At 44.0% G+C, this 25,232-nt stretch overlaps 1 non-coding gene across 1 annotated transcript; it reads right to left on the minus strand.

Annotated features, from left to right (window-relative positions):
* Positions 1–1,922: 1,922 nt before the first annotated feature.
* On the minus strand, positions 1,923–2,028 carry LOC118485170. Its single transcript, XR_004875475.1, has one exon. It is a non-coding gene; the product is annotated as a small nucleolar RNA R71 (small nucleolar RNA).
* Between the last annotated feature and the right edge of the window lie 23,204 nt (positions 2,029–25,232).

Raw genomic sequence — 25,232 nt, forward strand, 5'->3', positions numbered from 1 at the left:
GTATTTCTAGAATAATAGACTTGCAATGTTTGTTTGTTTATTATGGTGTGTGGATGTTTGTTTGTAAATTGTTGATTGATTTTATACTCATATTCTAAACCGTAGGTTCTTGGTGTCGTTGACAATCGAGATATCACGGGAGGGATTAGGGTTGGATATTAGTCAATTGGTTATCGGGTAACAACTTCGCATTGTCATAATCCGAGTACTTAGTTCCCTTTTATCACAACAAACACTTACACACGAATCATGTCTATGTGATTCTTTCTAGTGAATTTAAACACAATTGTCCAAAGCAAACCGGAAATTTAGGATGGTCGCTTGTTCCTAACCTGTTTACAAACTACGGTCTTTGATTTGCATTTTAATTAGTTAAGTTTAGTTATTAAAACCAAACGAACAACTCTTGAATTTTAATTTCTTCATTTTAGTTTAATTTTAGTTTAAGTACAAAGCTATACAATCGACATACTTTCCACATACTCCCTGAGTTCGATACCCTCTTACCACTATCTATAGTTGTTTTTGGGATTAAATTTGATTGTGCCCACGACAGCACGTCAAATTTTGGTGCCGTTGCCGGGGAGTAGTGCGCAACGTGTGTTAGTTTAATAGTTTTGTTTTGTTATTTTCGGGTTTACGCTGGTTGTGTTTAGTGTGCAGGTACTTCAGGTGTATGCATACTAGGGGCTCTCACAGGTCATCACCGCTATCGTTTGATCCGGAAATTGAAAGAACGCTAAGACAAAACAGAGTTTTAGTACGAGAAAACAAAATTATTGGTTCACCCACTTCACCCATCACACCGAGAAACATCATGGCTGATTCTCAAATTCCACCTACAACGGGTCAATCATCCTCATCCTTTATACCTACTTCCACCCAACCATCACCGAACACCACATTACCTAATACCACCGCTGAATTCACACCATCCAATGTCACCCAACCAATCACCACCCAAGTTGAACCCACCGTTACCTATAACCCTTCTACCACAATCCCACCCTTATCCCACTTCTTTCCACCAACTACGGGTCAATCATCATCCAATTTCACAATTTCACCAAATTCAACTATTATGCATACTACTTCATCTTTTAGACCACAACAACAATCGGGTTTTCAGTATTCGACCCTTCCATTTGGGCAAACTTCGGGAATTCAAGGAGATGGTTACGATGAAGGATTTGAAGATTTTGAGGGTTATGAAGAGGATGGGTATTTTTATGGAGGTTATGGTGATCAAGGGGAGTTTGGGTATGTTCAAAGTCAATCCCAAGGGATGGCAAGTGTTGGTGGAATACAACAACAACAACTCATACCACAACACATTCGGCCAAGACCGCAAGGGCCACCAATGCAACAACCTATCCCATTGCAACAAGTCCGGCTACAACATGTACAACCACAATTTCAAAGACCACCTCAACGCCCACCGATGCGACAACAACAGTTTCAACAACCAATCGCACCACAAGGGCAAGTACCAAGGCCAAATGGTCCTATTATTCCAAGAGGTAGGTATGGTGTACCAAGGAGACACCTTAGAGAAAATGTGAGGGGCATCGAAGCACATTTTCGGCTGGTAATCACTCAAAACCCTTCACCGGTAGTCATTCCTCATAATGATCAAGGGCGAACATTTGAAGTAAGGACCAACTCTTTGCAAAGTTTACCAAAGTACAAGGGGTTGGCAACGGAGGAGCCTTACTTTCATTTAGAGGCTTATGACTCGATTTGCAATACTCTTGGGAGTCAAGGGTTTTCGGCCGACGATATTAAATTGGTTTTGTTCCAATTTTCTTTGGAAGAGAAGGCGAAAAAATGGTTCTACACGTTACCTTCGGCATCCATATATACATGGGGGGAGATACAACAAACTTTCTTGGATGAGTTTTACACCGCCCAAAAGACCAACGATGCAAGAAAGGGGTTGAGAAGCTTCCAACAACAACATGGTGAGATGTTTCATGAGGCATTCGAGCGTTTTAATATGATGATTAAAAATTGCCCTCACCATGGAATTGAATTGTGGGAGTTGATGAATGCCTTTCACGAGGGGTTGAGTGCCGAAGATGCACGTGACTTGATGTCTATTACCGGTGGGACTTTTGGAACAAATTATGAGAACGATGATTGGGAGTTCTTGGAAAGCATGGCAACTACATCAAAGAGGAAAGCTCAAGCCTCAAGAAGAGCCCGACCGGCCATTGCCCGACCTCAAGTGCACGCCATAGATGATGGTAATGTTCAAACTACTAACCAAATTTATGATGTTTGTGCTTTGTGTAATGAAATAGGTCATGCGGCTGAAAATTGCCATGGGATGTTGGAAGGGCAATACGAAGAAGTCCATGCGGTTCAAGGCCAAGGACAAGGAGGAGGTGGTAGGAATTACAACAACATGAACTCTAATACCTTCCACCCCGGGTTGAGGAACCACCCGAATTTTCGATATGGGAACCCTTCAAATCAAGCAAACCCGAATTTTCAAGGTAGCCAAGGTAACTTTGGTTCACGCCAATCTTACGATAACCAAGATGGATACCGAGGAGGAAACAACCAAAGTTATCAAAAACAATACCAAACGGGTCAAGAACAAGGGGGGTCTTCGGGTGGAAACGAGATGATGGAGATGCTAAAGAGCATGCAAATGGAGATGCAAAAACGGAACCAGCTTGATGAAGTTCGAATGCAAAAGGATGAGGTTCGTGACAAAAGCATCCAATCACTAACAACCCAAATGGGTCAATTGGCAACCGACGTGGCGGAATTGAAGAAAAGCAAGGGCCAACTTCCAAGCGACACTAAGGTAAACCCTTCGCATGGTTCGTCACGAGGTAATGTTAATATTAATCATGTTAGTGTTTTAAGAAGTGGGAAAGAATTTAAAGCCAATTTGTCACCCGAATTGGTTGAGGGGGTAGTTGAGGATATCATGGGTAATGAAAGTGATGATGAAATTTCACCGGTTAAACCAAAAGAAACAATTGTTAAAAAACCGGGTTTGGGTGAAAACGAAAAGAATGAAAAAGTTGAGGGTGAACCGAGTCAAGCCCCGTTTCCATCGGCCCTACTTGACCCGGGAAAGAAAAATTTTATTGTGTCGAGAGGTCCTCAAAAAGAAGAGATGTGGGACATGTTTAAACAAGTGAAAATAAATCGCCCACTCCTCGATGCAATAAAACAAGTCCCCGCCTATGCAAAATTTTTAAAAGAATTATGTACACAAAAAAGCCAAACAAGAAGAAGGTGCCTAAGCGGGTGGATTTAACCGGGCAAGTGAGTGCGGTTTTAAATGCGGAGCTTCCACCTAAGCTCCAAGATCCGGGCACGCCATTGATTAATATACAAGTGGGAAATTTTCAAATGGCTAAGGCGTTGCTAGATCTTGGAGCCGGGGTTAGCATTTTACCGGGGGGCTTATATGACCAATATGACTTTGGTCCGTTAGCAAGGGTGGAGACAACGGTTGTTTTGGCTGATTTGTCTCATAAGTTACCTCGGGGTATGGTTCAAAATGTAATTGTGAAAATTGATGAGTTTTATTACCCGGTTGACTTTTTAGTTTTGGATTACTCATCGGCGGACCCTAAGCAACAACAAAATATAATTTTGGGTCGGCCATTTTTAAGCACCGCACACGCTATTATTGATTGTAGATTTGGTACAGTTGATATGGCTTTTGGAAATAGAAAAATGCGTTTGAATGTTTTTACTAACAATTCTAATGCTAATGGTGTTGATGAGTGTTTCATGGCAGATATAGTTGACGGATGCAACCCGCATGAGTATGAGGAGGATGGTTTGGATATTTGCCTGTGTGATTTTTCTGAACAGGTACATGCTTATGCACTCCGGGTTGAAGAGGAAACGCAAGATGCGATGGCGTTGAAAGAAGGTAGACCGCCATGGACCCACCAGTTCGAAGGTCTACCGGTGGAGATTGATTCGGGTACGAAACCATCATTAGAGGAACCGCCAAAGTTGGAGCTCAAAGACTTGCCTAGCCACTTGAAGTATGTGTTTCTAGGGGATAATGACACTTTACCGGTCATTATTGCCTCTAATTTGGAGTTGGCACAAGAGCAAGCGTTGATGGAGGTTTTAAAAGAGAACAAGGGAGCTATTGGATGGACGATTGCCGACCTCAAAGGAAGTAGTCCATCCCTTGTCATGCATAAAATTATTACCACTGAAGATGCAAAGCCGACACGAGAGGCTCAAAGGCGATTGAATCCGAACCTACGGGAGGTAGTTAAGAAAGAGGTAATTACATGGTTGGATGCGGGAATTATTTATCCGATTTCGGATAGTGCTTGGGTGAGTCCCACCCAAGTTGTGCCTAAGAAGGCCGGTATTCAAGTAGTCAAGGATGAAAGTTGTGAACAAATTGCCACCCGACCGGTTACCGGGTGGCGTGTATGTATTGACTACCGAAAATTGAATGCCGCCACTTCTAATGATCATTTCCCGCTACCATTCATTGATCAAATTATTGAAAAACTATCGGGTCAAAAATATTATTGTTTTTTAGATGGGTATTCGGGTTACAATCAAATCGCCATACACCCGGATGACCAACACAAGACCACCTTCACATGTCCATATGGCCCTTTTGCCTTTAGGCGAATGCCATTTGGCTTGTGTAATGCTCCGGCAACTTTCCAACGATGTATGATGAGTATTTTCTCGGACATGGTTGGAGAGTCGCTCGAAGTATTCATGGATGACTTTTCCATTTTTGGCACTAGTTTTGATGCTTGTCTCAACGAATTACAAAAAGTGTTAAAAAGATGTGTTGAGAAAAATTTAGTGCTAAGTTGGGAGAAAAGTCATTTCATGGTGCAAGAGGGCATTGTGTTGGGTCATGTGATTTCTGAAAGGGGGATGGAGGTGGATAAGGCAAAAATACGGGTAATATCATCTTTGCCACCTCCGAAAAATGTTAAGGGTGTAAGGTCGTTTTTGGGACATGCGGGTTTTTATAGACGTTTCATTAAGGGTTTTAGTGTTATCACCAAACCCTTATGCAACTTGTTATTAAAAGATGTCCCATTTGATTTTACTAACGAGTGTATGCAAGCTTTCACTGTTTTGAAGGAACACTTGGTCAAGGCTCCTATTTTGCAACCACCAGATTGGTCAAAGCCGTTCGAAATAATGTGTGATGCGAGCGACACCACTATTGGTGCAGTTTTGGGTCAACGGGTTGACAAGAAACCGGTGGTTATTTACTATGCAAGCAAAACTTTATCCGAAGTGCAACTTAACTACACCACAACCGAGAAGGAATTATTAGCGGTGGTGTATGCTTTGGATAAGTTTCGCTCGTATATTTGGGGAAGCAAAGTGGTGGTTTATTCGGATCATAGCGCGGTCCGGTATTTGATGGAGAAAAAGGATGCGAAGCCTCGCTTGATTCGGTGGGTATTATTGTTGCAAGAGTTCGATCTAGAAATCTGAGACAAAAAGGGAAGTGAGAATGTAGTAGCGGATCACTTGTCTCGGATTCCGGTGGAAGGCATCGATGATGTGAGTGAAATTAATGAAAGTTTTCCCGACGAGCAACTTTTGGCCGTTTCCACTTTCGTTGCACCGTGGTATGCTCATTATGTCAACTACTTAGCCACGGGTGCCATCCCAAGTCATTGGACCAAAAAGCGTCAACAACAATTCATGGTCCAAGTGAAGCAATACATTTGGGATGAACCGGATCTCTTCAAGATTGGACCGGATCAAGTTATACGAAGGTGTGTGCCCGAAACAGAAGTGTTGGAAATCTTGACTCATGCCCATTCGTCCGCTTGTGGGGGTCATTTTAGTGGGCACAAAACAGGCTATCGGGTTCTTTCATGTGGGTTTTATTGGCCCACCATTTTCAAGGATGCATGTGAATTCGCTAGAAATTGTATAAATTGCCAAAAAATGGGTAGTATATCGAAGAGGGATGAGATGCCATTACAACCAATCTTGGTTGTTGAGATATTTGATGTATGGGGTATAGATTTTATGGGTCCCTTCCCGAATTCGAATGGCTTCCTATACATTTTGGTAGCGGTGGATTATGTCTCGAAGTGGATTGAGGCTATTGCAACACGAACAAACGACCATTCGGTTGTTTGTAAATTTGTTCAATCCAACATCTTTTCTCGCTTTGGAATCCCGCGGGTTATTATAAGTGATGGAGGTTCGCATTTCAAGAACTTCAACTTCGGGAAATTATTGAAACGGTATAGCGTGAACCACCGAGTTGCCACACCTTACCATCCGCAAACAAGTGGACAAGTCGAAGTGTCCAACCGTCAAATCAAAGAGATCCTCATGAAGACGGTAAGAACGGATAGAAAGGATTGGTCGAGTCAGTTAGACGATGCATTGTGGGCATACCGAACGGCCTACAAGACTCCTATCGACACAACACCTTACCGGATGGTGTATGGTAAGGGTTGTCACTTGCCAATGGAGTTGGTGCATAGAGCACATTGGGCAATTAAGATGGTTAACGCGGATTATGATGAGGCGGGAAAGTTGAGAAAGTTGCAATTGAGCGAAATAGAAGAGATTCGGGATGAGGCGTATGAATGTGCATCGGCGTATAAAGATAAACTCAAGAAGGTGCATGATGCGAAATTGCGAAAGAAAACATTTGAAGTGGGGCAAAAAGTTTGGTTGTATAACTCAAGATTGAAGATGTTCGCGGGCAAGCTTAAAAGCAAATGGATGGGTCCGTACGTCATTCGGAGAGTTGGGAGATTTGGTGATGTAGACATCCAAGACGAGCAAACATTGAAACAACAAACGGTGAATGGTCACCGCTTGAAGCCATACTTGGAGGGGAACGACATCAACAACTTGGAACTTGACAAAGCGGGCTACATCTTGCGCCCGGTCGATGAGGAACAACCATGAGAGGCCCAGGTTTGGTAGTGTACATAGTAGTATTTTGTTTTGTTTGTTTTGTATAATTTGCACAATTGTCGTATTTCCTCGAAATCCGTGTGTGAAACAAGTGTGGGGACGTTCGGGTCACGAATACTCTAACATTGTGTTGAGGACAACACGGGACTTTTGAGGTGGTAGGGTGATTTTTACAAGTTTTTGAAAAAATTAAAAAACATAAAAAATCGAAAAAACTAAAAAAATATAAAAAATGTCACTTAAAAATTAAATTTTTGGCAAGAGCAAATATGCCCAGTTTCACACCGTAAATTACGGTCTCACCGTAAATTACGGTGGAAATGGGAAAACTTGGGGCTTTACGGTGAAAGTCTACTGGTTTACGATGGAAGAATTGAAGTTCAGGTCTCACCGTAAATTACGGTGAGACCGTAATTTACGGTGCGGAGAAAATTCTTGTCCGTCGTTCGGGGTTCCGCCTATACATAAAATAAAAAAAAATATAATAAAAACACAAAAGCATATCACGTGAGTATACCCTGGCCACACAATATTATTCTCTCTATCACCATCCATCTTCATCTCTCTCAAGACCCACAAGTCTTCTTCTTCCCCAACCTTCAAACCTCCATAACTCCTTCAATTCTTGTCCAAACTAAGTGAAATCGGAGTCTATCTTGACTAATTTTTCACGTAGTTTCTGATTTTGACAAGAGATTTACAAGAAAACACTGTTTTTGGGTCCGAATCCCAAACCCTAGTTCGAAAATTTTTGGGGGTTTTTGGAGTTTTTTGTTTCACAAGCACTCTAGCATCTTCAAATCAAGGTATGGAAGTTTAATTTGTGTATTTTGATGGTGCATTGTGAAGATTGAGGTTATTGTGATGTTTGTTCATACCCACTTGCTTGTTCATAGTGTTACTTGCTAATTGTTCTTGAACATGAGTATGGTTGTAGATGTAGGATGTTTAGTATAGTAGTGAACTTTTGGGGGATTTCTACATTGTAGAGACACCATGCCCAAATTTTTGAAAAAATTATACACTTATAGTTCACTAGCATCTACGACCATAGTAATAAACAAGTGTGGGGATGTTTTGGAGGAAGGAGCCTAATTTTGTTGTTTGCGTTTGTTGATTGTCTAATGTGTGTAGGAAATGGCTAGGACGAAAGAACAAGCGGGATCTAGTTCATCATCATCGAAAGGGAAAGGCAAACAAAAGGAACAACAACCGCGAAAAAGACAATATATGGGTCGGATAAGTGAAAGCGAGAGTGGGAGTGAAGAAGAAATGGAGTTGGATCCAAGCGAGAAGCCGATATGGGACTCGGGTCCTCTGGATGATAAACCCGAGGAGTGGCAGCCAACATTATATCATGACAGAATGAATAAGCTTAAGAACAAGGCAGCCGCTTTCATTTGTGAACAAGAAGTTAATGAGGCTCAACTTGGTCAGTTCGGGGTGTTCGATAAATTTCGAGCATTAGGATGGGAATCGGCGCTTAAGTGTTTCGATAAAGACAAAAGTAACTTGTTTATGACCGAGATACAAGAATGGATGGCGACCTTGAAGTGTCACAATTTTAACAAGCCGTCACAGATGAAGTTGATTGGTGAGGTGCACGGGGTACCGGTGGAGATGTCATTTGACACATTGAAGAAGCTCGGGAAGTATGACAGTCTCCCGGCTCGTGATTACATGGTTCCCACTCTCGATGACCTCCTGCTTAAACCGGAGAAACATGTTCGTTGGAATGATATGTTGGCAGTGATATTTTTACCCGGTACATACAATGGTATTCTATACCGGAAGAATTTGAAGATAGAAGCTAAGTTGTTGCTAGCCATTTGTGTTCTCAATGTTATTCCGCGCAGAGGAGATAAAGAACAGGTGAGATATCCGGAGGTACCTGTCCTCTATTCGCTAATGCATGGGTCTCCACGTTTCCCGATACGCTATCTGATTATGCATCACCTATGGATATGCCGGAACAAGTATGGAAGAGACATCGTCCCGTATTGTCGAATAATTACAGGATTGATGAAACAACAAAAAGCGATAACATCTGAAGATCGAGGATTGACAAAAAGGCACCAGCCTTTTACGTTGGATAAGTTGGGGATCGGGTGGACATATACACAATCAGAGCGTTATCACAAGTTAAAGTCGGAAGGTCAAAGGTGGAGAGCACTAAAGTTAGGTGCACGAGATTTGTTACCGGGAGAGCCGGACGAGCCAGAAAGTGATGAGGAAGTGGTTCCAAGTGGAGATGAAGACTATGCGGACGAGCCGCATGGTGGTGAAAATGTTGGTCATGGGGGTTATGGTAGAGGTCACGGTGGTATGTTTTACGACTATGCGCAACAGTCTTATGAGCCGGGTTGGGCTTATAACGGTACAATGCAAGAAGTGGTTGAAAGTCAACGTCCTCCGGCATCTATTTTTGATACATGGTCGGGGTCGTAGAGGACGTTGTATGATCAAAACACGAGGAATAGTGCAAGTATAGAGCGGTCGTTAAAACATAGTTTTGATCGCCAAGAGTCATGGAACCGCACCTTTGCGTATTCCCAAGAGGTGGGAACGAATAATAGGTACTTCGACGATCAAGCGAGGAAAATGCATGCAGATTGGCATGCCGGAAGGCCGGTTGTTGAGGATCCACAACATGTGGATTATGCCTCGTTATCGCCTTATGATGGTAGTGTCTCATATCCGACTCCACCACTTCACCATTCACAATGGGTGGACCCGAGGCAGCAAGAGGGAGCCCAACAACAAGGAGGGAGTAGCAGCGGCGCGTTTGGATTTGGAGAATGGAATGACATGATGTCATCCATTTTTGGACCTCCAGGACCGCCCTACTATTAGTCAGGTGGTGTTCTCTCTTTTGTATAATTTGTGCATATTTGTAGTTTTATTTTGATTATGGTTGGGCGGTTGGGTGGTGTATGATTGTGTTGTTTGTTGGGTTGGTGTTTGTTGGTGGTGTCATGTGTTAAAAAGAAGAAAAACATAAAAAAAATAAAAAAAATGAAAAATACAAAAAGAAATTTGTGGTTTGAGTGAAGAAGCTTTTGTTGATATTGAATGAATTTAGTGATCAAAGCCTCCTAAAGCCATACATTGGGGTCAATGTATCCCAAGTGTGGGGATGGGGGCAATTTTTTAAGATTTCGAAAAATTTTGAGCCAAGCGAAACGATGTGAAAATTTGAACGCCCTAACTTAACCCCAAATGGTGCACCGGCAACCCTTAATACCTTTTTCATTCTTGGTGAGAATTGTAGCCACACTTGTATATAAATAATGCTTATCTTTGATGAGAGTGGCTACGGGTGGGGGTGCATTAGAACTTGTGCTTGAATGCGATTTGAGTCCTTAGTTAGACATGAATGTAGAAAGGATAAGGGCATTTAGGTAGCCTCGTCATTGGTGTGAGCGAGTGTGGGATTTGTGGGGTTGGACCTCATAAGTTATATATATGAGCATGGTTGCGAGAGGGGCGGGGGTTTGGACATTTAGTTGCCCATTTTGTGCCTAAAAGCCGATCATTTGTTCCCCCCTAGCTATTTACCTAAAAATTTACCCAATTTGACCCGGTCTTTTAGTATTAGTAGTAGCTGTAGTAATGTAATGTAGATATGTGATGCTTTATTGCATGGTTATTGTGAAAAAAAAACAGAAAAAGAAAAAAAAATATGAAAAATGAAAGAAAGGATGATAGTTGTCTTGTATTTAGTAGTTAGTTTGGTAGTTGTTATTTTGTTTATTTGTGTAATAAAAAGACCGGGCCGAATTTTCGCTACTTCATATATATCCCATTTCCTACCTATACACCTAGCCACGTTACAACCTTGAAGTCCCTTTGATTTGCATTCATGTTTGGCACTTATAGGAGAATGATTGATTTATGTACAAGCTTATGATTGTGCAACCACCCGTTTGCCTATTGTGTGTTTAGCTTATCTTTGCTAATATTCAATTGTAGCCGAGAGGAGAGATTTAGAGAGGGGTGCATTGGTTGGGTGTTAAAAAGGGGCTAGTAAAAAGATTGCTTGTTTTGCTTGGTTTACATTGATCACTTGTTTAGAAACTGATTTGACGAGTTGCTTGGGACAAGCAACGGTTAAGTGTGGGGATGCAAACCCCTTGCACAGGCATGCTTCCTTTAACCTTTCTGGGATTGGATTGATCTCCATCCTCTCCCTGTATTGTGCTATGTGTTCCTCAGGATTCGTCGAACCATCATACAGCTTCATGGTTGGAACATGGAACCTTTTGGGTATCACTTGTTTGAGAGCTGATCCAGTAAGAGTGGATCCAAACCCCTTGCACTGGCATGCTTCCTTTAACCTTTCTGGGATTGGATTGATCTCCATCCTCTCCCTGTATTGTGCTATGTGTTCCTCAGGATCCGTCGAACCATCATACAGCTTCATGGCTGGAACATGGAACCTTTTGGGTATCTCAACATCACAGATTGGTGGTGCAAAACGAGATATCTTGTGACTTCCATCTGCAATCTCCGGGATGGGTTTGACCACTCCTGGAACACTTGATATCATATCCTTCAATTTTTGCAACTTTCTGGCCATGGCGTGGTTGATACCTGTATCCTGCATGGATCCATGGTTAGTTGTAAGAGAATTATTAAAAATGTTACCTCCCATCGGGTTTAAGTTAGGGACACTGGATGTAAATCCAAATTGCTGGGATTCTGGAACGCTGGAGGGGCCAGTAGAAGCAATGGTCTGCATCGGAATAAAATCTCCTTGATGGACGTCGGAACTTCCCGTTTGCAAACTCCTCAAGGATCCTGGCATCTGGAAGGATCCCTGAAACTGGGATGATCCTGGAACGAAGGAGGATCCTTGAACCTGGGATGATCCTGGGACGAAGGATGATCCTTGAACCTGGGATGATCCTGGGAGGAAGGATGATCCTTGAACCTGGGATGATCCTGGAACAAAGGAGGATCCTTGAACCTGGAATGATCCTGGAACAGAGGAAGATCCTTGAACCTGGGATGATCCTGGAACTAAGGATGATCCTTGAATCTGTTGCACTCCTGAGTAAGCCCCTGAATTCATGAAGGATCCCATATGCTGAGGATAGGATCCCGCTGGCTGGAAATATGGGCCTGATGCCTGAGTCATTATTGTTGAGCCGTAGTGCACTCCTTTTGGTCCACCTACATTGTGACACTCGAGGTTTTTTTTCCGAACGATCACCTTGTAATATTTCGTGTGTATATAAATATTATTAAATGAAAACGTGATTTTTGCATGATATGTGATGTATGTATGTATTATATATATATATATATGAGAGCCGAAACCACGACCCGAGACCATGACTCGCAACCGGGCGGTTGCGAGTGGGCCACTCGGTCTCGAGTAGGCCGTTGAGCCGAAACCGGTTTGGGCCGAAACCCCAAGCCCAACCCAAAACCCCCCCCTTAGTCTTGTTGACACTTGGTATATATCCCACCTTTTCCCCACTTCTTTCATTTTACACAACACACCAACACATACACTCCTTATTTCTCCCTCAACTAGAACACCCCAAAACAACATCCCAACCTTCTCCAACTTTCGGATTCAAGCAAGGGATTTCGGACAAGGACTCGGTCAAGCTCGGATCATTCGGACACTTCATCTCCTCGGCTTCTTCCTTTGTTTCGGCTCATTCTTCTCCTTCTCAACCGGTTAGTCATCATTATGTGCATAGGACTTATGTTGTGTATATGAACTAAGATATGTTTGGTTAGTAGTTTATGCATGATTATTAGGTTGTTTTGTAAAGTTTGTGAATATGTGTTAACATGACTAAAATGACTTGATATTGGTAGTTTACAAGTGTTCATAGCCAACTACACTATGCTTTAAAGTTTCTTGCAAAAATGATGTTGATAAACATAAGATTTCGGCTATATTGTATGTTCTTTGTTCTTGCCATGATAATCTTGTCATAAATATGTGATTTTTGGTTCATAAAAGGTATGATTTGTTATAGTGAAAACCCTAGAAAAATATGAATATAGGATGAACTTGTTGAATGAGGGTTTGAAGATTCAAAATAGGCAAAGTTTGATCTATTTTTACTACTAGTCAAATGAGGAAAAGTGTTAGTGAAATATTATTGGTTGTTTCCTAATATGGGTCTGAATTCTTGGTACAATTTGGACTGTCATATCTGCATCATCACGTGTGTATGAAAGTGACAGATTACGACTCGCAACCACGGCATTACGACCCGAGACCACACGGTTGCGACTCGCAACCATAGCAGGACAACTCGAAACCACGAGATTGCGACTCGAGACCACGCCATTGCGACTCGCAACCAAAACGTGACAACTCGAAACCACGGTTGCGACTCGCAACCACAGCGTGACAAGCCGAGACCACCTGGTTGCGACTCGAGACCAGCTGGTTGCGAGTGGGCTGTCCATTTTGGTTATTGGGCCATTCTGTGTTAACTTGGGCTATCTGTTAAGTGGACTATGTGTTGCTGTGTTTTGTTTGACTGTGTTACTGTTAGGGCCGGCCCAATAACCCCATGACTATTTACTTGTATGCACGTTACGTACCTGTATGTGTTCTTACGTGATTACTTGTACACCGAACCTGACCTATACCAGTAACCATGTTAGGACGTGGTGACCAACGTGATTGACAAGTAACCTAAACCTACCGAGCAACCCAAGGTGAGTTCACAACTTAAAAGCATGCGTCCCGGTGGTTTGGGACACGAGACTAACAACCCTATCCCCTGGTAAAAGGGGATACCATTTACATATCTTCCCTAGTTATTGGGAACAAAACTTACTTTTCCTTCCCGGGTATTGGGAAACCTTTTGGTTAATTACTGTTTATACGGATTGCAACTAACGGCACTAAACGAAACTCTATCACTCAAGTCCCTACTACAAATACCGATTAGTCGCCGGGTTAGGCGAACGGGTTATTAGTTGATAGCGCTATTTAGGTGTTTACCAGCCTCACACCGTGCCCTGGTTTGGGATCGGTCGTGAACTAATGTACTCAGAAATCCGTCAATGATGATAGAACATTGACACGGGGCATCCTGCGGATACGCAACGGTTACCTAGTGTTCGGTATTGGAAAAACAGTTTAGTCGCTAACTTTTGGGGTAGCTCCCCAGGGCATGTATAAACGGATAAATTAACTGGTGAAACAAAGTTTTTGGTAATTAAAACTGGACAACTAGTGAACTCACTCAGCATTATTGTTGACCCCTTACTGCATGCTTTGCAGGTAACCAGTGACGATGGAGCTTGCAGCTTGGGAACGTGTAGTGTCTGTTCACCCTTGTGATTGGGTGTTACCATATTTTGAATCATGAACTTTGTTTTAAACTACCCTACTTATGCTTCCGCTACTTATTATTGTTTTGAACTTAAAACTTTGAACTCTGAACTTAATATTTGCTAAGCTTTTGATTAGTAAGTATTACTTTTGTTATCAACTTAAGTGTTCAGTATAATTGGTGGCTGGATCTTGGTCAGTCACGCCCCCGAAGCGGGTGTTATCCGCGGGTGGATTTTGGGGGTGTGACAGATTGGTATCAGAGCCATTGGTTATAGAGAACTTGGTTTTAAAAAAAAAAAAAAGGGGAAAATCTTTTTGAGAAAACCAGACTATAACCCGTGACTCGCAACGACACTACACTCCAAGTGCAAGGCTCGACACATTCGACCTCATAGCTCGGACCAGTGTTTACTTGTTGCTTTATGTTTTCTGTTATGCTATACGTATTAGTGTGCTTAAACTAGATAGATACACCTCTCTCTTCTATCTCATTCTCGCTACACTACGACATCACACTCATACTGTGTTTTCTGGTTATGAAGACAATGAGTGGACGCGGAAGAGGAAACATTAACATGACACAGGCTCAATTCACTAACCTGCTCAACACAGTGGCTGCAGCTTTCGCAGCTCACCCTATAGGTAAGCTCGTTGTTTTAGGATGTTTAGATCCTACCGCCACATCGACTTGTCGCCTCTAAACCTATACGTTTCGCTTCTCACCCTATAGGTCAGCATGCACCTGCGCAACCACCAGTGTGTACTTTCAAAACTTTCATGGACTGCAAGCCTCTCCCTTTCAACGGCACTGAGGGTGCCATAGGTCTTCTGCATTGGATTGAGAAGATTGAAGCTGTTTTTGCTGTCTGTGAGTGTCCCCCTGCAAATTGGGTGAAATTTGCTACTGCTACGCTTGAAGGAAGCGCGCTTTCTTGGTGGAAGGCGCAGATTCAGATGTTTGGTTTGGAAACTGCGAATGCTACTGCGTGGGAGGATTTTAAGGATATGATTAAGGATGAGTACTGTCACCGGGATGACATCCACAAGCTTGAGAATGAGTACTATGAGCTCAAGATGGTTGGGTCGGAAATTGAAACTTACACCAAGCTGTCTAATGATTATGCTGCTCTTTGCCCAAACCTGTCTCGACCTATGTACCGAAGGATCGAACTGTACATCAAGGGTTTGGCTCCAGAAATTCGAAGCCATGTCACTTCAGCCAACCACACTACCATTCAGCCGATTGTTCGACTTGCCCACAAACTTACTGATCAGGCTGTAGAGGAGGGCAGGTTGCCCAAAAGGATCAGTGCTACGGTCGGAACTTCTAGTGACAGCAAGCGTAAGTGGGAAGGAAGTCAAAGCAAGGATGCTAACCCCACTCAGGCCCCAGCGCAGCAAAGGAAAACTGAAAACAACAAGGGTACTCAGCAACAGGGTGGCTACCGGGGAAACTACCCTAAGTGCAACAAGTGTAACAGACACCATAATGGGGCGTGTAACAAGGGTCAGTGTCAGCGATGCCACAAGATGGGGCACGAAGCCAAGGATTGCAGGAGCCAGTTCCCAGCTAGACAGAATCAGCAACAACCCCAACAGCAGCAGCAGCAAGGAAACGACCGAGCGTGTTTTAAATGTGGGGCAACGGGGCACTTTAAGAAGGATTGCCCTGAACTGAATCAGAACCGCAACAATAATCAGGGAGCTGGGAACAACAATCAGAACAACAATGCTGGGAATGGTGCTAGAGGAAGAGCTTTCGTGATTGGAGCTGGTGAAGCAAGGAATGACCCCAATGTCGTGGCGGGTAAGTTCCTACTCGATGATCGTTATGTTTCTGTGTTATTTGATTCCGGTGCCGATGCTAGTTATGTATCCCTACGTATTAGTAAGAAGCTTAAGCGTCCGCTTTTGTTACTAAGTTCTCCTCATATCGTCGAGTTAGCTAATGGTAGAGACATCGAGGCCTCACATGTTGTCAAAAGCTGCAAACTAGAGCTGTCTGGTCAGACGTTTAGTATCGACCTTTTCCCTGTTACTCTTGGAAGCTTCGACGTCGTTATTGGTATGGATTGGTTATCCAAGCATCGCGCTGAGATCCTCTGTCAGGAGAAAGCAGTTCGTATTCCTCGCCGTTCCGGCAAACCCCTCATTGTACAAGGTGGCAAAAGTGGAGAAATCTCCGGCGTTATCTCTTTCTTGAAGGCCCAGAAGTGTTTACGAAAAGGGCACACCGCTATCTTAGCACTTGTTACCAACACGCAGGAAAAGGAAAAGAGGATTGAAGATTTTCCTGTGGTACGCGACTATCCCGAGGTATTCCCTGAGGAATTACCTGGACTCCCTCCCCACCGTCAGGTCGAATTCCAAATCGAGCTAGCTCCCGGAGCAGCGCCAATAGCTCGTGCACCTTATCGACTAGCCCCCGCAGAGTTGAAGGAACTCTCGACGCAACTACAGGAACTTTTGGATAAAGGGTTTATTCGCCCTAGTTCATCACCCTGGGGAGCACCGGTACTCTTTGTTAAGAAGAAAGATGGCACGTTTCGAATGTGTATTGACTATCGTGAGCTGAACAAGGTTACCATCAAGAATCGTTACCCTCTCCCGCGAATCGATGACCTATTCGATCAATTGCAAGGATCAAGCTACTATTCTAAGATTGACCTGCGGTCAGGCTACCATCAGTTAAGGGTCCGTAATGAAGACATTTCCAAAACTGCATTCAGAACTCGTTATGGTCATTATGAATTCCTCGTTATGCCCTTTGGAATGACCAACGCCCCTGCAGTGTTTATGGATCTTATGAACCGAGTATGCAAACCCTACCTCGACAAATTTGTGATCGTGTTTATAGACGACATCTTGATCTACTCGAAAAGTCAGGAAGAGCATGAACAGCACCTACGCCTTATCCTTGAACTCCTTCGCAATGAGCAACTGTACGCCAAGTTCTCGAAATGCGACTTCTGGCTTCGAGAAGTCCATTTCCTTGGGCACGTGGTTAACAAGGATGGAATCCACGTCGACCCGGCTAAGATCGACTCTATAAAGAATTGGCCTACCCCTAAGACTCCGACTGAAGTCCGCCAATTCTTGGGACTGGCAGGATACTATCGAAGATTTATCATGGGATTTTCAAAGATCGCTCAGCCTCTCACGACTCTTACTCAGAAGGGTATGGTTTATAAGTGGGGTGAAGCTCAGGAAACCGCGTTTCAGAAACTTAAGGATAACCTCTGTAGTGCTCCTATTCTCTCGTTACCTGAAGGCACTGACGACTTTGTGGTCTACTGCGATGCGTCTATTCATGGGCTCGGTTGCGTGTTGATGCAACGCGAGAAAGTTATAGCTTACGCCTCTCGACAACTTAAGACACACGAAAGGAATTACACTACGCACGACTTGGAACTAGGAGCGGTGATATTTGCGCTTAAGATATGGAGACATTACCTGTACGGTACCAAGTGCACCATTTACACCGATCACAGGAGTCTCGAGCATATCTTCAAGCAAAAGGAATTAAACATGCGACAGCGTCGATGGGTCGAACTTCTGAATGATTATGAATGCGCCATCAAGTATCATCCGGGCAAGGCCAATGTTGTGGCAGACGCCCTCAGCCGGAAAGACACTATACCACGGCGCGTGCGAGCATTACAACTTACCATCCAGTCTAGTCTCCCTACCCAGATCCGAAATGCTCAGATTGAAGCTTTGAAACCGGAAAACATCAGGGCTGAGTCCCTGCGAGGATCGAGACAGCAACTAGAACAGAAAGAAGACGGCGCCTACTATGTGGCAGGGCGCATTTGGGTCCCACTTTACGGAGATCTACGAGAGCTTGTGATGGACGAAGCCCATAAGTCCCGTTATTCAGTACATCCTGGTTCAGACAAGATGTACCACGACTTAAAAACCACTTACTGGTGGCCTGGCATGAAAGCCCACATAGCAGCCTATGTTGGCAAATGTTTGACCTGCGCAAGAGTCAAGATCGAGTATCAGAAACCAGCAGGCCTCCTCCAGCAACCGGAAATCCCGAAGTGGAAATGGGAGCAAATTTCCATGGATTTTGTTACAGGGCTACCTAGATCCCAACGCGGGAATGACACGATTTGGGTGATAGTAGATCGATTGACCAAGTCTGCACACTTTCTGGCCATTAAGGAAACAGACAAGTTTTCTACCTTAGCAGAAATCTATTTGAAGGAAGTAGTCTCCAGGCACGGGGTGCCAACTTCTATTATTTCCGACCGAGACGCTCGTTTTACTTCCGAGTTGTGGCAAGCTATGCACAAATCCTTTGGCTCACGGTTGGATATGAGCACCGCTTACCACCCGCAAACGGATGGGCAGTCTGAACGCACCATCCAAACCCTGGAAGACATGCTTAGAGCATGTGTGATCGATTTTGGCAAGAATTGGGAGAAACATCTACCGCTGGTGGAATTCTCCTACAATAACAGCTACCACACTAGCATTCAGGCAGCACCTTTTGAGGCATTGTACGGTCGTAAATGCCGATCACCTCTTTGCTGGGCGGAAGTAGGTGACAGTCAACTCACAGGCCCAGAACTAGTGGTAGATACAACGGAGAAGATTTCTCAGATCAGGCAACGCATGGCGGCAGCTCGTGACCGCCAGAAAAGCTACGCTGACAAGCGTAAGAGACCGTTAGAATTCCAGGTTGGGGACCGGGTTCTACTTAAAGTCTCACCCTGGAAGGGTGTGGTTCGTTTTGGGAAACGAGGCAAGCTGAATCCACGGTATGTTGGACCATTCGAAATTACCGAGAAAATCGGTAAGGTTGCTTATAGATTAAACCTGCCTGCAGAGCTGAGTGCAGTGCACAACGTTTTCCACGTATCTAACCTGAAGAAGTGTTTGTCGGATGAAACACTTGTAATTCCTTTTAAGGAACTGACTATTGATGAACAGCTACACTTTACTGAGGAACCAATTGAGATCACGGATCGAGAGATCAAAACCCTCAAACGTAGCCAGATACCCCTTGTGCGAGTTCGTTGGAACTCACGGCGCGGCCCAGAGTTTACCTGGGAGCGGGAGGACCAGATGAAGTCCAAGTATCCCCAGTTATTCCCAAACGAAAACCCCAGCACTGAAGCTACAACCGAATTTCGGGACGAAATTCCAAACCAACGGGGGGATGATGTGACACCCCGTTGAAACACGCTAGCTTGGCAGTGGCTGCTTCAACTTTCGGGACGAAAGTTCTTAAAACTTGGGGATAATGTGACACTCGAGGTTTTTTTTTCCGAACGATCACCTTGTAATATTTCGTGTGTATATAAATATTATTAAATGAAAACGTGATTTTTGCATGATATGTGATGTATGTATGTATTATATATATATATATATGAGAGCCGAAACCACGACCCGAGACCATGACTCGCAACCGGGCGGTTGCGAGTGGGCCACTCGGTCTCGAGTAGGCCGTTGAGCCGAAACCGGTTTGGGCCGAAACCCCAAGCCCAACCCAAAACCCCCCCCCTTAGTCTTGTTGACACTTGGTATATATCCCACCTTTTCCCCACTTCTTTCATTTTACACAACACACCAACACATACACTCCTTATTTCTCCCTCAACTAGAACACCCCAAAACAACATCCCAACCTTCTCCAACTTTCGGATTCAAGCAAGGGATTTCGGACAAGGACTCGGTCAAGCTCGGATCATTCGGACACTTCATCTCCTCGGCTTCTTCCTTTGTTTCGGCTCATTCTTCTCCTTCTCAACCGGTTAGTCATCATTATGTGCATAGGACTTATGTTGTGTATATGAACTAAGATATGTTTGGTTAGTAGTTTATGCATGATTATTAGGTTGTTTTGTAAAGTTTGTGAATATGTGTTAACATGACTAAAATGACTTGATATTGGTAGTTTACAAGTGTTCATAGCCAACTACACTATGCTTTAAAGTTTCTTGCAAAAATGATGTTGATAAACATAAGATTTCGGCTATATTGTATGTTCTTTGTTCTTGCCATGATAATCTTGTCATAAATATGTGATTTTTGGTTCATAAAAGGTATGATTTGTTATAGTGAAAACCCTAGAAAAATATGAATATAGGATGAACTTGTTGAATGAGGGTTTGAAGATTCAAAATAGGCAAAGTTTGATCTATTTTTACTACTAGTCAAATGAGGAAAAGTGTTAGTGAAATATTATTGGTTGTTTCCTAATATGGGTCTGAATTCTTGGTACAATTTGGACTGTCATATCTGCATCATCACGTGTGTATGAAAGTGACAGATTACGACTCGCAACCACGGCATTACGACCCGAGACCACACGGTTGCGACTCGCAACCATAGCAGGACAACTCGAAACCACGAGATTGCGACTCGAGACCACGCCATTGCGACTCGCAACCAAAACGTGACAACTCGAAACCACGGTTGCGACTCGCAACCACAGCGTGACAAGCCGAGACCACCTGGTTGCGACTCGAGACCAGCTGGTTGCGAGTGGGCTGTCCATTTTGGTTATTGGGCCATTCTGTGTTAACTTGGGCTATCTGTTAAGTGGACTATGTGTTGCTGTGTTTTGTTTGACTGTGTTACTGTTAGGGCCGGCCCAATAACCCCATGACTATTTACTTGTATGCACGTTACGTACCTGTATGTGTTCTTACGTGATTACTTGTACACCGAACCTGACCTATACCAGTAACCATGTTAGGACGTGGTGACCAACGTGATTGACAAGTAACCTAAACCTACCGAGCAACCCAAGGTGAGTTCACAACTTAAAAGCATGCGTCCCGGTGGTTTGGGACACGAGACTAACAACCCTATCCCCTGGTAAAAGGGGATACCATTTACATATCTTCCCTAGTTATTGGGAACAAAACTTACTTTTCCTTCCCGGGTATTGGGAAACCTTTTGGTTAATTACTGTTTATACGGATTGCAACTAACGGCACTAAACGAAACTCTATCACTCAAGTCCCTACTACAAATACCGATTAGTCGCCGGGTTAGGCGAACGGGTTATTAGTTGATAGCGCTATTTAGGTGTTTACCAGCCTCACACCGTGCCCTGGTTTGGGATCGGTCGTGAACTAATGTACTCAGAAATCCGTCAATGATGATAGAACATTGACACGGGGCATCCTGCGGATACGCAACGGTTACCTAGTGTTCGGTATTGGAAAAACAGTTTAGTCGCTAACTTTTGGGGTAGCTCCCCAGGGCATGTATAAACGGATAAATTAACTGGTGAAACAAAGTTTTTGGTAATTAAAACTGGACAACTAGTGAACTCACTCAGCATTATTGTTGACCCCTTACTGCATGCTTTGCAGGTAACCAGTGACGATGGAGCTTGCAGCTTGGGAACGTGTAGTGTCTGTTCACCCTTGTGATTGGGTGTTACCATATTTTGAATCATGAACTTTGTTTTAAACTACCCTACTTATGCTTCCGCTACTTATTATTGTTTTGAACTTAAAACTTTGAACTCTGAACTTAATATTTGCTAAGCTTTTGATTAGTAAGTATTACTTTTGTTATCAACTTAAGTGTTCAGTATAATTGGTGGCTGGATCTTGGTCAGTCACGCCCCCGAAGCGGGTGTTATCCGCGGGTGGATTTTGGGGGTGTGACAGATTGGTATCAGAGCCATTGGTTATAGAGAACTTGGTTTTAAAAAAAAAAAAGGGGAAAATCTTTTTGAGAAAACCAGACTATAACCCGTGACTCGCAACGACACTACACTCCAAGTGCAAGGCTCGACACATTCGACCTCATAGCTCGGACCAGTGTTTACTTGTTGCTTTATGTTTTCTGTTATGCTATACGTATTAGTGTGCTTAAACTAGATAGATACACCTCTCTCTTCTATCTCATTCTCGCTACACTACGACATCACACTCATACTGTGTTTTCTGGTTATGAAGACAATGAGTGGACGCGGAAGAGGAAACATTAACATGACACAGGCTCAATTCACTAACCTGCTCAACACAGTGGCTGCAGCTTTCGCAGCTCACCCTATAGGTAAGCTCGTTGTTTTAGGATGTTTAGATCCTACCGCCACATCGACTTGTCGCCTCTAAACCTATACGTTTCGCTTCTCACCCTATAGGTCAGCATGCACCTGCGCAACCACCAGTGTGTACTTTCAAAACTTTCATGGACTGCAAGCCTCTCCCTTTCAACGGCACTGAGGGTGCCATAGGTCTTCTGCATTGGATTGAGAAGATTGAAGCTGTTTTTGCTGTCTGTGAGTGTCCCCCTGCAAATTGGGTGAAATTTGCTACTGCTACGCTTGAAGGAAGCGCGCTTTCTTGGTGGAAGGCGCAGATTCAGATGTTTGGTTTGGAAACTGCGAATGCTACTGCGTGGGAGGATTTTAAGGATATGATTAAGGATGAGTACTGTCACCGGGATGACATCCACAAGCTTGAGAATGAGTACTATGAGCTCAAGATGGTTGGGTCGGAAATTGAAACTTACACCAAGCTGTCTAATGATTATGCTGCTCTTTGCCCAAACCTGTCTCGACCTATGTACCGAAGGATCGAACTGTACATCAAGGGTTTGGCTCCAGAAATTCGAAGCCATGTCACTTCAGCCAACCACACTACCATTCAGCCGATTGTTCGACTTGCCCACAAACTTACTGATCAGGCTGTAGAGGAGGGCAGGTTGCCCAAAAGGATCAGTGCTACGGTCGGAACTTCTAGTGACAGCAAGCGTAAGTGGGAAGGAAGTCAAAGCAAGGATGCTAACCCCACTCAGGCCCCAGCGCAGCAAAGGAAAACTGAAAACAACAAGGGTACTCAGCAACAGGGTGGCTACCGGGGAAACTACCCTAAGTGCAACAAGTGTAACAGACACCATAATGGGGCGTGTAACAAGGGTCAGTGTCAGCGATGCCACAAGATGGGGCACGAAGCCAAGGATTGCAGGAGCCAGTTCCCAGCTAGACAGAATCAGCAACAACCCCAACAGCAGCAGCAGCAAGGAAACGACCGAGCGTGTTTTAAATGTGGGGCAACGGGGCACTTTAAGAAGGATTGCCCTGAACTGAATCAGAACCGCAACAATAATCAGGGAGCTGGGAACAACAATCAGAACAACAATGCTGGGAATGGTGCTAGAGGAAGAGCTTTCGTGATTGGAGCTGGTGAAGCAAGGAATGACCCCAATGTCGTGGCGGGTAAGTTCCTACTCGATGATCGTTATGTTTCTGTGTTATTTGATTCCGGTGCCGATGCTAGTTATGTATCCCTACGTATTAGTAAGAAGCTTAAGCGTCCGCTTTTGTTACTAAGTTCTCCTCATATCGTCGAGTTAGCTAATGGTAGAGACATCGAGGCCTCACATGTTGTCAAAAGCTGCAAACTAGAGCTGTCTGGTCAGACGTTTAGTATCGACCTTTTCCCTGTTACTCTTGGAAGCTTCGACGTCGTTATTGGTATGGATTGGTTATCCAAGCATCGCGCTGAGATCCTCTGTCAGGAGAAAGCAGTTCGTATTCCTCGCCGTTCCGGCAAACCCCTCATTGTACAAGGTGGCAAAAGTGGAGAAATCTCCGGCGTTATCTCTTTCTTGAAGGCCCAGAAGTGTTTACGAAAAGGGCACACCGCTATCTTAGCACTTGTTACCAACACGCAGGAAAAGGAAAAGAGGATTGAAGATTTTCCTGTGGTACGCGACTATCCCGAGGTATTCCCTGAGGAATTACCTGGACTCCCTCCCCACCGTCAGGTCGAATTCCAAATCGAGCTAGCTCCCGGAGCAGCGCCAATAGCTCGTGCACCTTATCGACTAGCCCCCGCAGAGTTGAAGGAACTCTCGACGCAACTACAGGAACTTTTGGATAAAGGGTTTATTCGCCCTAGTTCATCACCCTGGGGAGCACCGGTACTCTTTGTTAAGAAGAAAGATGGCACGTTTCGAATGTGTATTGACTATCGTGAGCTGAACAAGGTTACCATCAAGAATCGTTACCCTCTCCCGCGAATCGATGACCTATTCGATCAATTGCAAGGATCAAGCTACTATTCTAAGATTGACCTGCGGTCAGGCTACCATCAGTTAAGGGTCCGTAATGAAGACATTTCCAAAACTGCATTCAGAACTCGTTATGGTCATTATGAATTCCTCGTTATGCCCTTTGGAATGACCAACGCCCCTGCAGTGTTTATGGATCTTATGAACCGAGTATGCAAACCCTACCTCGACAAATTTGTGATCGTGTTTATAGACGACATCTTGATCTACTCGAAAAGTCAGGAAGAGCATGAACAGCACCTACGCCTTATCCTTGAACTCCTTCGCAATGAGCAACTGTACGCCAAGTTCTCGAAATGCGACTTCTGGCTTCGAGAAGTCCATTTCCTTGGGCACGTGGTTAACAAGGATGGAATCCACGTCGACCCGGCTAAGATCGACTCTATAAAGAATTGGCCTACCCCTAAGACTCCGACTGAAGTCCGCCAATTCTTGGGACTGGCAGGATACTATCGAAGATTTATCATGGGATTTTCAAAGATCGCTCAGCCTCTCACGACTCTTACTCAGAAGGGTATGGTTTATAAGTGGGGTGAAGCTCAGGAAACCGCGTTTCAGAAACTTAAGGATAACCTCTGTAGTGCTCCTATTCTCTCGTTACCTGAAGGCACTGACGACTTTGTGGTCTACTGCGATGCGTCTATTCATGGGCTCGGTTGCGTGTTGATGCAACGCGAGAAAGTTATAGCTTACGCCTCTCGACAACTTAAGACACACGAAAGGAATTACACTACGCACGACTTGGAACTAGGAGCGGTGATATTTGCGCTTAAGATATGGAGACATTACCTGTACGGTACCAAGTGCACCATTTACACCGATCACAGGAGTCTCGAGCATATCTTCAAGCAAAAGGAATTAAACATGCGACAGCGTCGATGGGTCGAACTTCTGAATGATTATGAATGCGCCATCAAGTATCATCCGGGCAAGG

This window comes from Helianthus annuus, chromosome 12 (genome assembly GCF_002127325.2).
Source record: "Helianthus annuus cultivar XRQ/B chromosome 12, HanXRQr2.0-SUNRISE, whole genome shotgun sequence".
Classification (NCBI taxonomy): Eukaryota; Viridiplantae; Streptophyta; class Magnoliopsida; order Asterales; family Asteraceae; genus Helianthus; species Helianthus annuus.